The 11,874-nt window shown below is 38.2% G+C and overlaps 2 long non-coding RNA genes across 3 annotated transcripts; one reads left to right on the top strand and one right to left on the bottom strand.

Moving 5' to 3' along the window:
* Positions 1-144: 144 nt before the first annotated feature.
* On the top strand, positions 145-4,868 carry LOC309707786. Its single transcript, XR_014277076.1, has 2 exons — positions 145-401; positions 1,834-4,868. It is a non-coding gene; the product is annotated as an uncharacterized lncRNA (long non-coding RNA).
* Positions 4,869-4,950: 82 nt separating this feature from the next.
* On the bottom strand, positions 4,951-9,578 carry LOC309707785. Of its 2 annotated transcripts, XR_014277075.1 has the most exons (4): positions 9,384-9,578; positions 7,131-7,952; positions 6,943-7,014; positions 4,951-6,267 (listed from the first exon to the last, which is right to left on the bottom strand). It is a non-coding gene; the product is annotated as an uncharacterized lncRNA (long non-coding RNA). The 2 variants fall into 2 exon arrangements; XR_014277074.1 differs by having other exon boundaries at positions 6,943-7,952.
* Between the last annotated feature and the right edge of the window lie 2,296 nt (positions 9,579-11,874).

Here is an 11,874-nt window from a genome sequence, read left to right as displayed (position 1 = left end):
GGGCCACAGGAAAAAAAAAAGAATTCTGACTTTAATCTCAGAATTCTGACTTTATTCTCAGAATTCTGACTTTTTTCTCAGAATTCTGACTTTTTTCTCAGAATTCTGACTTTAATCTCAGAATTCTGACTTTAATCTCAGAATTCTGACTTTTTTCTCAGAATTCTGACTTTAATCTCAGAATTCTGACTTTTTTCTCAGAATTCTGACTTTTTTCTCAGAATTCTGACTTTAATCTCAGAATTTTGAGGTGGGCACCTGCAGGCTTCCAGCTTCGGTGACAGCGATGTGTCCAGTTTGGCAGGTGGAGAACTAATTCACTAAATATGGTGGATATAAGTGACTTTTTGCGTGGCCGAGGGGTCCCCGAAGATGCTATTTTATTAATGGAAGAGCAGAAGGTGAGTAACAAAAAAGAGAAATAGTTTGGTGTCTCCTATTTTTACAGGAAAACAGTTACGGTACAGTTACGGTTAGCTGTTAGCATGCTTGTTAGCTTATAATGTTATATAGGAATGAACGTGTTTCACGATGTTACAGTATACTAGGTGAATTGACGTTTTAACTGTTGTTGATCGCAGGATCATCCCAGATGGGTTCGTTGCATTTTATTTTATTGTTCTACTATTTCAGAGTTTTTCAAGGCAGTTAAGCGGAGCTGTGTTACAGATGCTAGCCGCCTGCCAATATCACTGATATATTTGATGTGTACAAGTAAGTTACACTTAGTACAGCGGAGGAGAGAAGCTGTAATGAATGTTTATGCGGATATTTCACTCAGAAAAATGGGTGGCGTTCATACACAGCCACCGACACAGCCCCGGTTGTTGTTCTGACGGTGGCCGACTGACGATCCCCTCACAACATGTTAGCTAACACAAACTAATGTAGTGCATGTAACTGTGTATACGTTAGTGGTACAGTGTCGGAAGAAATGAGCAAACTGTTTATAATGTCAGAATGACATCATCTTTCTCCTATATATAAAAGTGCTGGCTGAGGAGCGCTGCCGGGTTGAACTTTGACCTCGGAGTGACGTGACGTTTGTTCGCACAACCAATAGAAGTGCAGAAAGTCGCAAATCAGGCATATTGTTCGCATAAACACAAAAATAAATAACGAAATAATCCCGATATTGTGCCAAAGACTAATTTACAATGTTACTTTGTGTTCTATGTGTAATACCTTTGCTTAAATGACTAAATGGACTGTGTATTTATGACTCTGCGTTATAGTCTTACATACATAAGTAACATTCATATGTACAGATAAAAATGTACAGAGCTATGTACACAAGCGTGTACACAAAAGTCTACTGCTGATCGAGCTGCTCAGTGGTCGTACAGTCTCATGCAGAGAGCGTGGAGGTGTTGTCCATGGTGGATGTTAGCTTAGACAACATCCTCTCCTCCCCAGTCTGCTCAGTGGACTTTAGCAGACCGCTAAAGCTGGCCCTCCCGACCAGTTTGTTAAGTTTTCCCCCTGTCCCTCTCTGCCATTCCACCACTCCAGCAGACCACAACATAAAAGACAGCAGACGCCACCACAGTGTCGTAGAACATCCTTAGAAGACGTACTACCTACATCATAACCAATCAAGTCCCGCTTTTTTTTAAATACAGAAGAGGATTTATTATTTACTGAAAGGCTATGCCTTAGTTTGCTTCTTTCATTATTGTGTTTCGCCCTGCATAAAATAGATAGCTTTTCTGATAACTACAGTCAATACTCTCCTACTGGCATTAGCGGTGACCTAAGAGGCTTAACTTTAATATTGCTTTGCAGTGTAAATGTTGCAGAAAATGACTGTCTTTTCTTTCTTCCTGTGTGCAGATTGACTGTGATGTCATAGCGCTGATGGATGACGCAACTTTGGCAAACTACATTCCCTCGTACGGAGACCGAATTGCCGTCTTCAATTTCTGCAAAAGCAAGCAACCACTGTCAAAAAGAAAACTAGGACTTCTGCAAAAACTTCCTGAGAAAATGAAAACCAGAAAAGAAAGTCCAAAGGAGAACACTTCACATACAGATGCAGGAATAAGACAGACAAAGAAGCAAAAAGCAACACGCAATGTTGAGATAGGATGGATACATTGTGATGGAAAAATAGCCAAACAGGTGAGAGCGAAGCAGGGAGGTGGCACTAGAAAAATTCAAATGGCCACTGATGCTGGATTAAAAGATATTCTTCAGGAAGGAAAGAAACTTTTTTTTCCTAATGGCATATCTCCTAAGGGATGTGAAACAGATTTTGAGTTTGAGGTTTGGGACTTTAAACAGAACCACCTTACTGATGATACCTGCCAGTCTATTGGCAATATGTATGAGGCAGCGAGACTGACAATGTTACGCTTCTACATTGCAACAAAACCAAAAGATCCTGAAGAAGATGCCAGCGAGACATCTGAAGTGGTGTTTGTCTCAGAAAGCAGTGGCAGTGATATTAATCCATTGCAAGTGGGGGAAGTCAGGGGTAATTTTGATGAAGTCATCGCTGGTTCAGAAATTTTAGATGATCCAGAAATTACTTTTGGTCCAATTTTTGATGCTGAAGAAGATACAGAAGACACATTAGTCTATGAGGGTTTTCTTGTACCCCTCAGTCCACCTAATTCAGAGAACATAATAACAATCACCATACGTCATACTGACACTTTACATGACATGATTACTGCTTTCTCTGATGAGGAGATTTTGACCAAAACACTGAATGTGAAGCGCATACTTCCAGACAACACAGAAGAACCAGGCACTGGATCAGGAATACTAAGAGATGTACTCACATGCTTCTGGCATGAATTTTATGAGCGATGCACCCTAGGTGCAACCATTAAAGTGCCATTCATTCGCCATGATTTTCCTGCTGAAAAATGGAAGGCAGTTGGGCGAATACTCCTGAAAGGTTACCAAGAATGTCAGTATTTTCCAAATAAACTTGCAATCCCTTTTATGGAACAAGTGCTTTTCAGTGGTGTTTACAGTGATCTTAAAGCACACTTTCTACAGTTTGTCAGCAGCCAAGAATGTGATGTTTTGATGGAAGCAGTAAAAGATTTCTCTGCAGTTGACTTGGATGATCTTGTGGAAATTCTTGACAGTTATGGCTGTAGAAAAAGAATCACTGCTGAGACTCTTCCTACAATCCTTGATGAAATAGCACACAAAGAGCTTGTCCAAAAACCAATGTTTGTTATTGACTGCTGGCGGGAGATCATCGACCCCCATATCTCCCTCAGTCCGGAAGGACTGACCAAGTTATTCTCTGAACTGCAACCAACTTCAAAAAAAGTGTGCCAGCTGCTGAAATTTGCTGTGGATTTGACTCCACAACAAAAAGAAGTGAAAAATCATCTCAAAAGATTCATCAGAGAGCTGGATAACATTAAACTTCAGAAATTTATGCGTTTCTGCACCGGATCTGACCTTATAGTAACAAACAGTATTTATGTGGAATTTCAAGATATGACAGAGTTTACAAGAAGACCAGTCGGACGCACGTGTGGGAATGTTCTGCAGCTAGCTAACAGCTATGAAAACTTCCCAGATTTTCGTTCTGAATTTAATGCAGTTCTTGAAAGTAATGTCTGGGTGATGGACATTGTTTAGACTCTCACAGCAATGCGCTACATTTGAACTGCTCATGCACACTAGAGCATAACTGTAAAGAGATGTTAGGAATATGTATTTTTATGTATTTTGAACTTATACAGTATACTTTTTTTAATTAGAGAGAAGTTTCTCATCTCTGTTAGAAGTCTAGTTTTGGCTAATATTTCATTTTCTTTTATCATTTTGAGTTTTACATAATACAGTCACAAAACAAAACGAACAGGTACACTGTTTACTACCATATCCAGAGCTGTCTTCACCAAATCCAAGCTTTCCAGCTGTAAGACAGAAACCTTCAGCAAAAGCATGAAGAAAGATTACTTAAGATCTATAAACTATAATTAAACTGCTCTTAAACATTCTTTAATGCACCATGTGTGGTGTGAGAGCTCAGCACAGTCAAATACTTTTGTAAGTAATTAGTAGAAAGACTAATTCATTCAGATGGTATTTTCTTATTAGGTCAGGGCTAAAACTGAACATAGTTATAACGTAAAAGTAATGCTGTTATGCAACACTGTATTGTAAAAGGAATAAGTACAATTTTATACTTTAGCATTTGTCATGTCTGAAAACATTTTGCTTTACAGTATATGCAATTTTTAGTTAAGGTAGGTTAAGGTATCAAAGTTTGGCATTTGTTGTTGATTACAAAGGTTCCATATAAAGTTGGTGAAAATATTTTTTTAAATTCCAGTATTTTCTTAATGTCATATTGTTTCTAAGCATACCTGTTATTCATCCATCAAATTGATTCAAGCTGCTTAAAGGATTCAGTCTGTTTTGAAGATGGTTATTGATTACTGAGATCATAAATAAACACTGTACACTTCAGTGCAGTGGTCAAGTACTGTGATTATTCAGGCATCCTTTTGTAATGCCAAATTGTCATGTTCTCAGATATAGTATTAATCTTAACACCTGAAAAAATGTCTTGTTACTGCCAGAAATTATGCATTTTTATTTGTATGCATGTATGTTCTCAGTCATTCACACTTGTTTTTATTTCTATACCATAGATGACACTGAAGGAATATGTGATACCACAATAGCCAGTGTTCATGGTCTTTACAGTAAGTCACTGATGTATACTGATGCATAACAAGACTATATGAGATCTATAAGTTTGTTTTAAAAGTTGAGTCATTCTTGTTACAGGGCAGCTTATACGGTTATGAGTTTTAGCCATGTTATTGGCATTGGAAAGAACAGGTTTCTTGTAAACTTTTTCCAATAAAATGTTACTGTACACAGTACATTTGTATTGTTGTTTTGAATATGTTCATCAAACTCCATATCTATTTGAACATGCCAGAATTCAAGAGACTGCCACACATGAGCTCAGTAACATGGAAGAATACCATTTATTTTTAATTTCAAATATTTCATAAAGATACACAAATATAAATGTAAAACATGTTGCACTTAATGGGACAATAACTTGGTTCCACTTGCAGGAACTGTTTTGTTGCATTGTTGCTGGGATACTACAAATAAAAGTCAAAATATTTTTGGTATGTTTCTTATAATTTTAGGATTCATATCATGAAGGAGCCTTGTATACAACAGCTAACACTGAATCAGTATAGCAATGATTCGTGGTCATTTTACATGAAAAACCAGCTAAAATATCTTACAACTAACAGAAGTGAAATACATTAATAATTAAGTGATGGATCTTCATATGGGTAAATGATTATAATAGCTTTGCTTTAATATAATTGCACTAAAAGCTCCCCAAAAGGCATAACGACTTTAAATATTAACAATGATACGTTTATAGAAACATGCTGTTGTCAAGACCTAGAATTGTTAATGCTACTATGGTTTGCTGAAACATACCACAGATAACCCGGGCACTTAGCATATCATATGCTGGTGCCTGGGTTTCCAGCCATGAATATTAAGAGTAAAGGTTGATACAGAAAACAATGAGCAGGGAGCTGGTCAGTTTATATTTTATATACTATGCACATGTCTGGCAACAAAACACAGAAATTTATATTGCAATTTACTGGTAGGCAGGTTTACACCACTTATGATTCAATCAAAAATATAACATTTGTAAATGCAGTTTAATGTATGGCCTTTTAAAAGGATTGACATGTGTTTCATAACTGATTGATAATATCACAATATTCAGCTTTTTCAAGTAATATATAAACATTTCTGTTTAATGGTAGTGTGAATGTAGAAAAACATTTTTCATTTAATGCAGTGCAGAAATACCTGCATAAAAGGTACCTGTAAGACATGGCACCTACTATCAAATCACGTTATCAAGATAAAGAGAAATATTTTGTATTTATTTGTACATTTACACACTGAAGTTCCTTAAATACTTTGCAGTATTTCTTCTCTTAACCTAATGTACAGATCCGCAGCACCAAGTGGATCTCCTGGGGCATCCCATTCATTTTCTACCATAAGCAGACAACACAGTTCAAAGACTGTTTCATCACAGGGGTGTTGACCTTTTGGGCTACACTCTTCCATACACAAAGTGATATCCTCCATAGAAATAGGCTTCAGTCTATCCTCAGCACTGTGCAGCTCTGGAAATGAGTACATTACTACTGGTCGACCCGATGCTGCACTACCACTTGGCCGGATTTTGTGCGAGTTCCATGTGTTCACAACTTCATCAAGTTCATCCTACATGAAAAACAACACAATATAAGTACCGGTATATGAAACAGACCATGTACCAGTAGATTTAGCCAAAGTTGAGGCTTATTAACTCATTAATCAACAGACATAGAAACTGACCTCTAATTAATGTAAAACCAAGCAGCAACAACAAAAGAGCACTTTCACTAAACAGCACATGGACACAGAATGGTGCTGCATGATTCTGCTGTTGAATAGATAGCCCAACACTTTATACTCAGTGTGCAATGATTCTACAATAAATTTTCAATAGAGAATTAACCAAATGATAGGATTGCTTTCTGAAACCGTGCCCAAAGGACCACTAGGTAACAGACTCCATAGTAATTTAAACCATGTGGCAATAAATAAAAAAAAATGCTCCATGCACCTGTGCTGAGAAAGGTGCAGTTACTTCCACTGATAACATGAATACAATTCCATCAAAGTATTAAAATGGAATCCCAAAAAGTTGATTCTGTTCATCTGGATGTAGCGTTTTCAGTGTGAGAAATGTTCTGTCAAAAAACATTCCTTACCTGGCTGATTGAGCATGCATCAAGACATATTAAAATGGAAATAAAATTCATATTTAATTTAAAGAAAAAAAATGTTCTAACCATATTTATATTTTCTATTTATGCAGCTAAGACATTACATAGCATGAGCACATGCTTTTACCTGAATAAGATTGAGAAAGCAGAACTGGATAAGACTTTTGTCCAAAAAATCCCCTGTGAAGTGGCCATCATCCTGAAAAGTTTGAAATAAGTTCATCCAAAATTGTGCACTCTGTTTGCGTAGGGTAGCCCACCATCCTTCTATACGTTGGTTGGCCGTACTTCTTCCGTAAAGGAAACTTTTCTCACCTGCAAAACTGTCTGTGTGGTTTCTCCGTAAAAACATCTGCATTTGTTCGACACAACCATTTTCGGTACCTCGGTCAGCACGTAACCTTTCTGGACATCCGCTGATGCATGAAACTGTTTTCAGAAAATAACTTGCAATCAATTTAGGGTCACTGTTTGTAGTATAAGCCTCCATCCATAAAACATAGCGGCTAAAACCATCTATGCAGCCACTGATAGCAATACCATATGGTTTCAACTTGTCATAGCCATCCATGTGCCAGAGAGCATTTGGCCCTCTGCAGCTGTACTGTCGTCTTCTCAACCGTCGAGCTCGTCTCAGTTCCACACCTTGAGGGTCAAGCAATTTGATTATGCATCTTACAGTATCTTGTGACACCACAAATCCATGTTGAATTGCACGTAGATGTAGCCAACGATAACCTTGCATCTGTCCATTTGTCATGATCTCTTGTTGGACAAAGGCTAGCACTTCCTCCAAGTTTGATTGATTCTTCCTTCTAAAAAGCCCAAGTCTTTTACAAATTCTCTTTAGAGTTCGAACACTTATAATTGTCTGATGACTATGTGCTAAAATTGAAAGTATTTCTTTGTTACTGAAAGAAAGTCTGAAATACAGTCTTATTAAGTCATCCAAATCTGACATGTCAGCCACTGTTTCTCTCACTTTGAGAGGTGAACTTTTTGCAGAAGTCCTAGTTTTCTTTTTGACAGTGGTTGCTTGCTTTTGCAGAAATTGAAGACGGCAATTCGGTCTCCGTACGAGGGAATGTAGTTTGCCAAAGTTGCGTCATCCATCAGCGCTATGACGTCACAGTCAATCTGCACACAGGAAGAAAGAAAAGACAGTCATTTTCTGCAACATTTACACTGCAAAGCAATATTAAAGTTAAGCCTCTTAGGTCACCGCTAATGCCAGTAGGAGAGTATTGACTGTAGTTATCAGAAAAGCTATCTATTTTATGCAGGGCGAAACACAATAATGAAAGAAGCAAACTAAGGCATAGCCTTTCAGTAAATAATAAATCCTCTTCTGTATTTAAAAAAAAGCGGGACTTGATTGGTTATGATGTAGGTAGTACGTCTTCTAAGGATGTTCTACGACACTGTGGTGGCGTCTGCTGTCTTTTATGTTGTGGTCTGCTGGAGTGGTGGAATGGCAGAGAGGGACAGGGGGAAACTTAACAAACTGGTCGGGAGGGCCAGCTTTAGCGGTCTGCTAAAGTCCACTGAGCAGACTGGGGAGGAGAGGATGTTGTCTAAGCTAACATCCACCATGGACAACACCTCCACGCTCTCTGCATGAGACTGTACGACCACTGAGCAGCTCGATCAGCAGTAGACTTTTGTGTACACGCTTGTGTACATAGCTCTGTACATTTTTATCTGTACATATGAATGTTACTTATGTATGTAAGACTATAACGCAGAGTCATAAATACACAGTCCATTTAGTCATTTAAGCAAAGGTATTACACATAGAACACAAAGTAACATTGTAAATCAGTCTTTGGCACAATATCGGGATTATTTCGTTATTTATTTTTGTGTTTATGCGAACAATATGCCTGATTTGCGACTTTCTGCACTTCTATTGGTTGTGCGAACAAACGTCACGTCACTCCGAGGTCAAAGTTCAACCCGGCAGCGCTCCTCAGCCAGCACTTTTATATATAGGAGAAAGATGATGTCATTCTGACATTATAAACAGTTTGCTCATTTCTTCCGAAACTGTACCACTAACGTATACACAGTTACATGCACTACATTAGTTTGTGTTAGCTAACATGTTGTGAGGGGATCGTCAGTCGGCCACCGTCAGAACAACAACCGGGGCTGTGTCGGTGGCTGTGTATGAACGCCACCCATTTTTCTGAGTGAAATATCCGCATAAACATTCATTACAGCTTCTCTCCTCCGCTGTACTAAGTGTAACTTACTTGTACACATCAAATATATCAGTGATATTGGCAGGCGGCTAGCATCTGTAACACAGCTCCGCTTAACTGCCTTGAAAAACTCTGAAATAGTAGAACAATAAAATAAAATGCAACGAACCCATCTGGGATGATCCTGCGATCAACAACAGTTAAAACGTCAATTCACCTAGTATACTGTAACATCGTGAAACACGTTCATTCCTATATAACATTATAAGCTAACAAGCATGCTAACAGCTAACCGTAACTGTACCGTAACTGTTTTCCTGTAAAAATAGGAGACACCAAACTATTTCTCTTTTTTGTTACTCACCTTCTGCTCTTCCATTAATAAAATAGCATCTTCGGGGACCCCTCGGCCACGCAAAAAGTCACTTATATCCACCATATTTAGTGAATTAGTTCTCCACCTGCCAAACTGGACACATCGCTGTCACCGAAGCTGGAAGCCTGCAGGTGCCCACCTCAAAATTCTGAGATTAAAGTCAGAATTCTGGCTTTAATCTCAGAATTCTGAGAATAAAGTCAGAATTCTGAGAAAAAAGTCAGAATTCTGAGATTAAAGTCAGAATTCTGAGAAAAAAGTCAGAATTCTGAGAAAAAAGTCAGAATTCTGAGAAAAAAGTCAGAATTCTGAGATTAAAGTCAGAATTCTGAGAAAAAAGTCAGAATTCTGAGATTAAAGTCAGAATTCTGAGAATAAGGTCAGAATTCTGAGATTAAAGTCAGAATTCTTTTTTTTTTTTTTCCAGTGGCCCTAATCCTCTTCCGTAGTTTTCTCTGTGGGTGCATCCACTCACTATTTCTGCTTCACCATCCATCTAGACCAACAGAAGAGAGATCAATGATTCAGACAGCAGGAACTCTAAGTACAGTGAAGTTGCATGATGACACAGTAATGTGAGATAAAGTTGAGCATGTACAGTCTGCTTATTTAATGACCACTTCATATACTTTCTGTTTACTGCGAGGATTTTAGATGGAATATGCTCTGAAGTTTAGTCTGACCAAACATGAAGGCTGGATAAAGCTAATAAAAGGTTGCAGCAGCTAATAAAAGGTTTCAGCAGGGACTCGCCGTCTCTCTAAGGTTTATGGGCCTAAATTGCTGAAGATAAAACATTCTCACCTGGGCGAGTAAATGAATAGCTCACCTTCAGCAGACTGCTGACTGTGCAAGGCAAATAAATTATCTAAGGCTAGTGCTAGCTAGACGCTAGTTATGTGTGCTAGCTAGTGAGGAAAACAAGTTGTTTTGAAGTCCTCTGGTTCAACATTAATTTAATGTTTGTGATAATAGCAGTTAAGCAGTGGGCTTTCTACTATGCCCAAAACAGGGGTTGTCGAAGCTTGTGGGTTTTTTTTTAAATCTAAAATAAATACAAACTGATAAGACCGAGCAGAAAACAATCTCAAACACGTCTCACATCGATGTCTGTCTTCCTTTCGTTTTGTTTCCACGTTTGACTAAAAACTATCCTTAATTCCGGAAAATGCCGGATTTTGGTCCGGTAACATGAAGCACACGACCTCTAACAAGCTCCTAAATCTCGGGCCAGCTCTGTCACAGACATTCCTGTGGTAAACTCACTGTGCTGCTCAGCTGTATACGTGTGAAGCAAAGCCTGCTGACTCACGTTTAGCGCCCGCCCGCCCTCCCTCTCTGTCGGTCACTACGCTGTGCTGAGTCACGTTAAGCCCGAGTGAAGCTTTGTGATTTTATACCTGCAGATGGCTGAGCAGATGCACGGCAGTCTGCAGTTTAGTGGCACATTTTTCAAATCATATATAACATAGAGTTGTGCTTTTTTATGTTATTTTTTTGTCCATGTAGGTTATAATTACGCGTTGAAACGTTTGGCCTTTTGACAAAAAACAGATGTAGCGGTATTTTTTCATCGCTTTGTCTCAACTGATTTCAAGTAGTCACGTATTTTAAATGCCATTTTTATTTAGGCCTTTACATAAAACGTCTAAGCACAGTTTATAGTCAAAGCTATGTAGACACCCATATGACAAACATACCTTATTTTCACTTAAAGTGAATATATGATAATAATCGTTCTTTATAAAAGACCAAAGGTTTAAGCATACTGCCAACCACGTACAGGCTGGGAGTTGTTTCGCTGGAAGAGCTGCTCAGAGTGTTTCCTTTGCCTCAAGATGGCTCTATAAATAACTCAAATTAAACTAGGTTGGACAGTAGTGTGGTTCCAGTTTTGTTCCTGTAGTTCAAGACCTCTGACCTTTACTCCTTCAAGCAGCTTCTGAGGAAAATTAAAATTGGGAACACTTTGCTGACTTCTTTTAATGTTGCAGATTGCAAAACCCCATGAAAAGATTTCTGAGTAACAGTTCTAGGAGGGGTCCAATAGGATGAAGATAAAAGCAGTGACGCTCTTTTAGTGGATGACAGAAGATTTTTGCAGATTATAATCTCTTTTAGATACTTGCACTATTAGGCAATCAAGGATGAAGACTTCCCAGAAGGGTAGAGGCTGTTTACAAGAGCATATGAATTGATCACATCTGTATATAATGCTCAGAGTCACAGTCACTCATGAATGACATATTGTGGAAGAAATAATTTTAAAAGCTTTGTTTTATTTCAGGCTAGTCACAAATAAGTTTTGGGCTTAACTTTTGTGTGTAAAGATGATATCAGTAGCTTTTTACTATTGTTTACATGGACTAAATGAACAGTATCTACTCTTGTTTGTCAAAAATACTCCTCCACTTTGTCACTGAATGTTGATAGACTTGTGTAATATGACAAACCTGCTCTTGTTTCTGATCAAATGCAC

Source organism: Aulonocara stuartgranti (genome assembly GCF_965226115.1).
Source record: "Aulonocara stuartgranti genome assembly, chromosome: 6".
NCBI classification, from domain to species: domain Eukaryota; kingdom Metazoa; phylum Chordata; class Actinopteri; order Cichliformes; family Cichlidae; genus Aulonocara; species Aulonocara stuartgranti.
The sequence above is the reverse complement of the archived record's forward strand: the minus strand, read 5'-3'. Positions and strand labels throughout refer to the sequence as shown.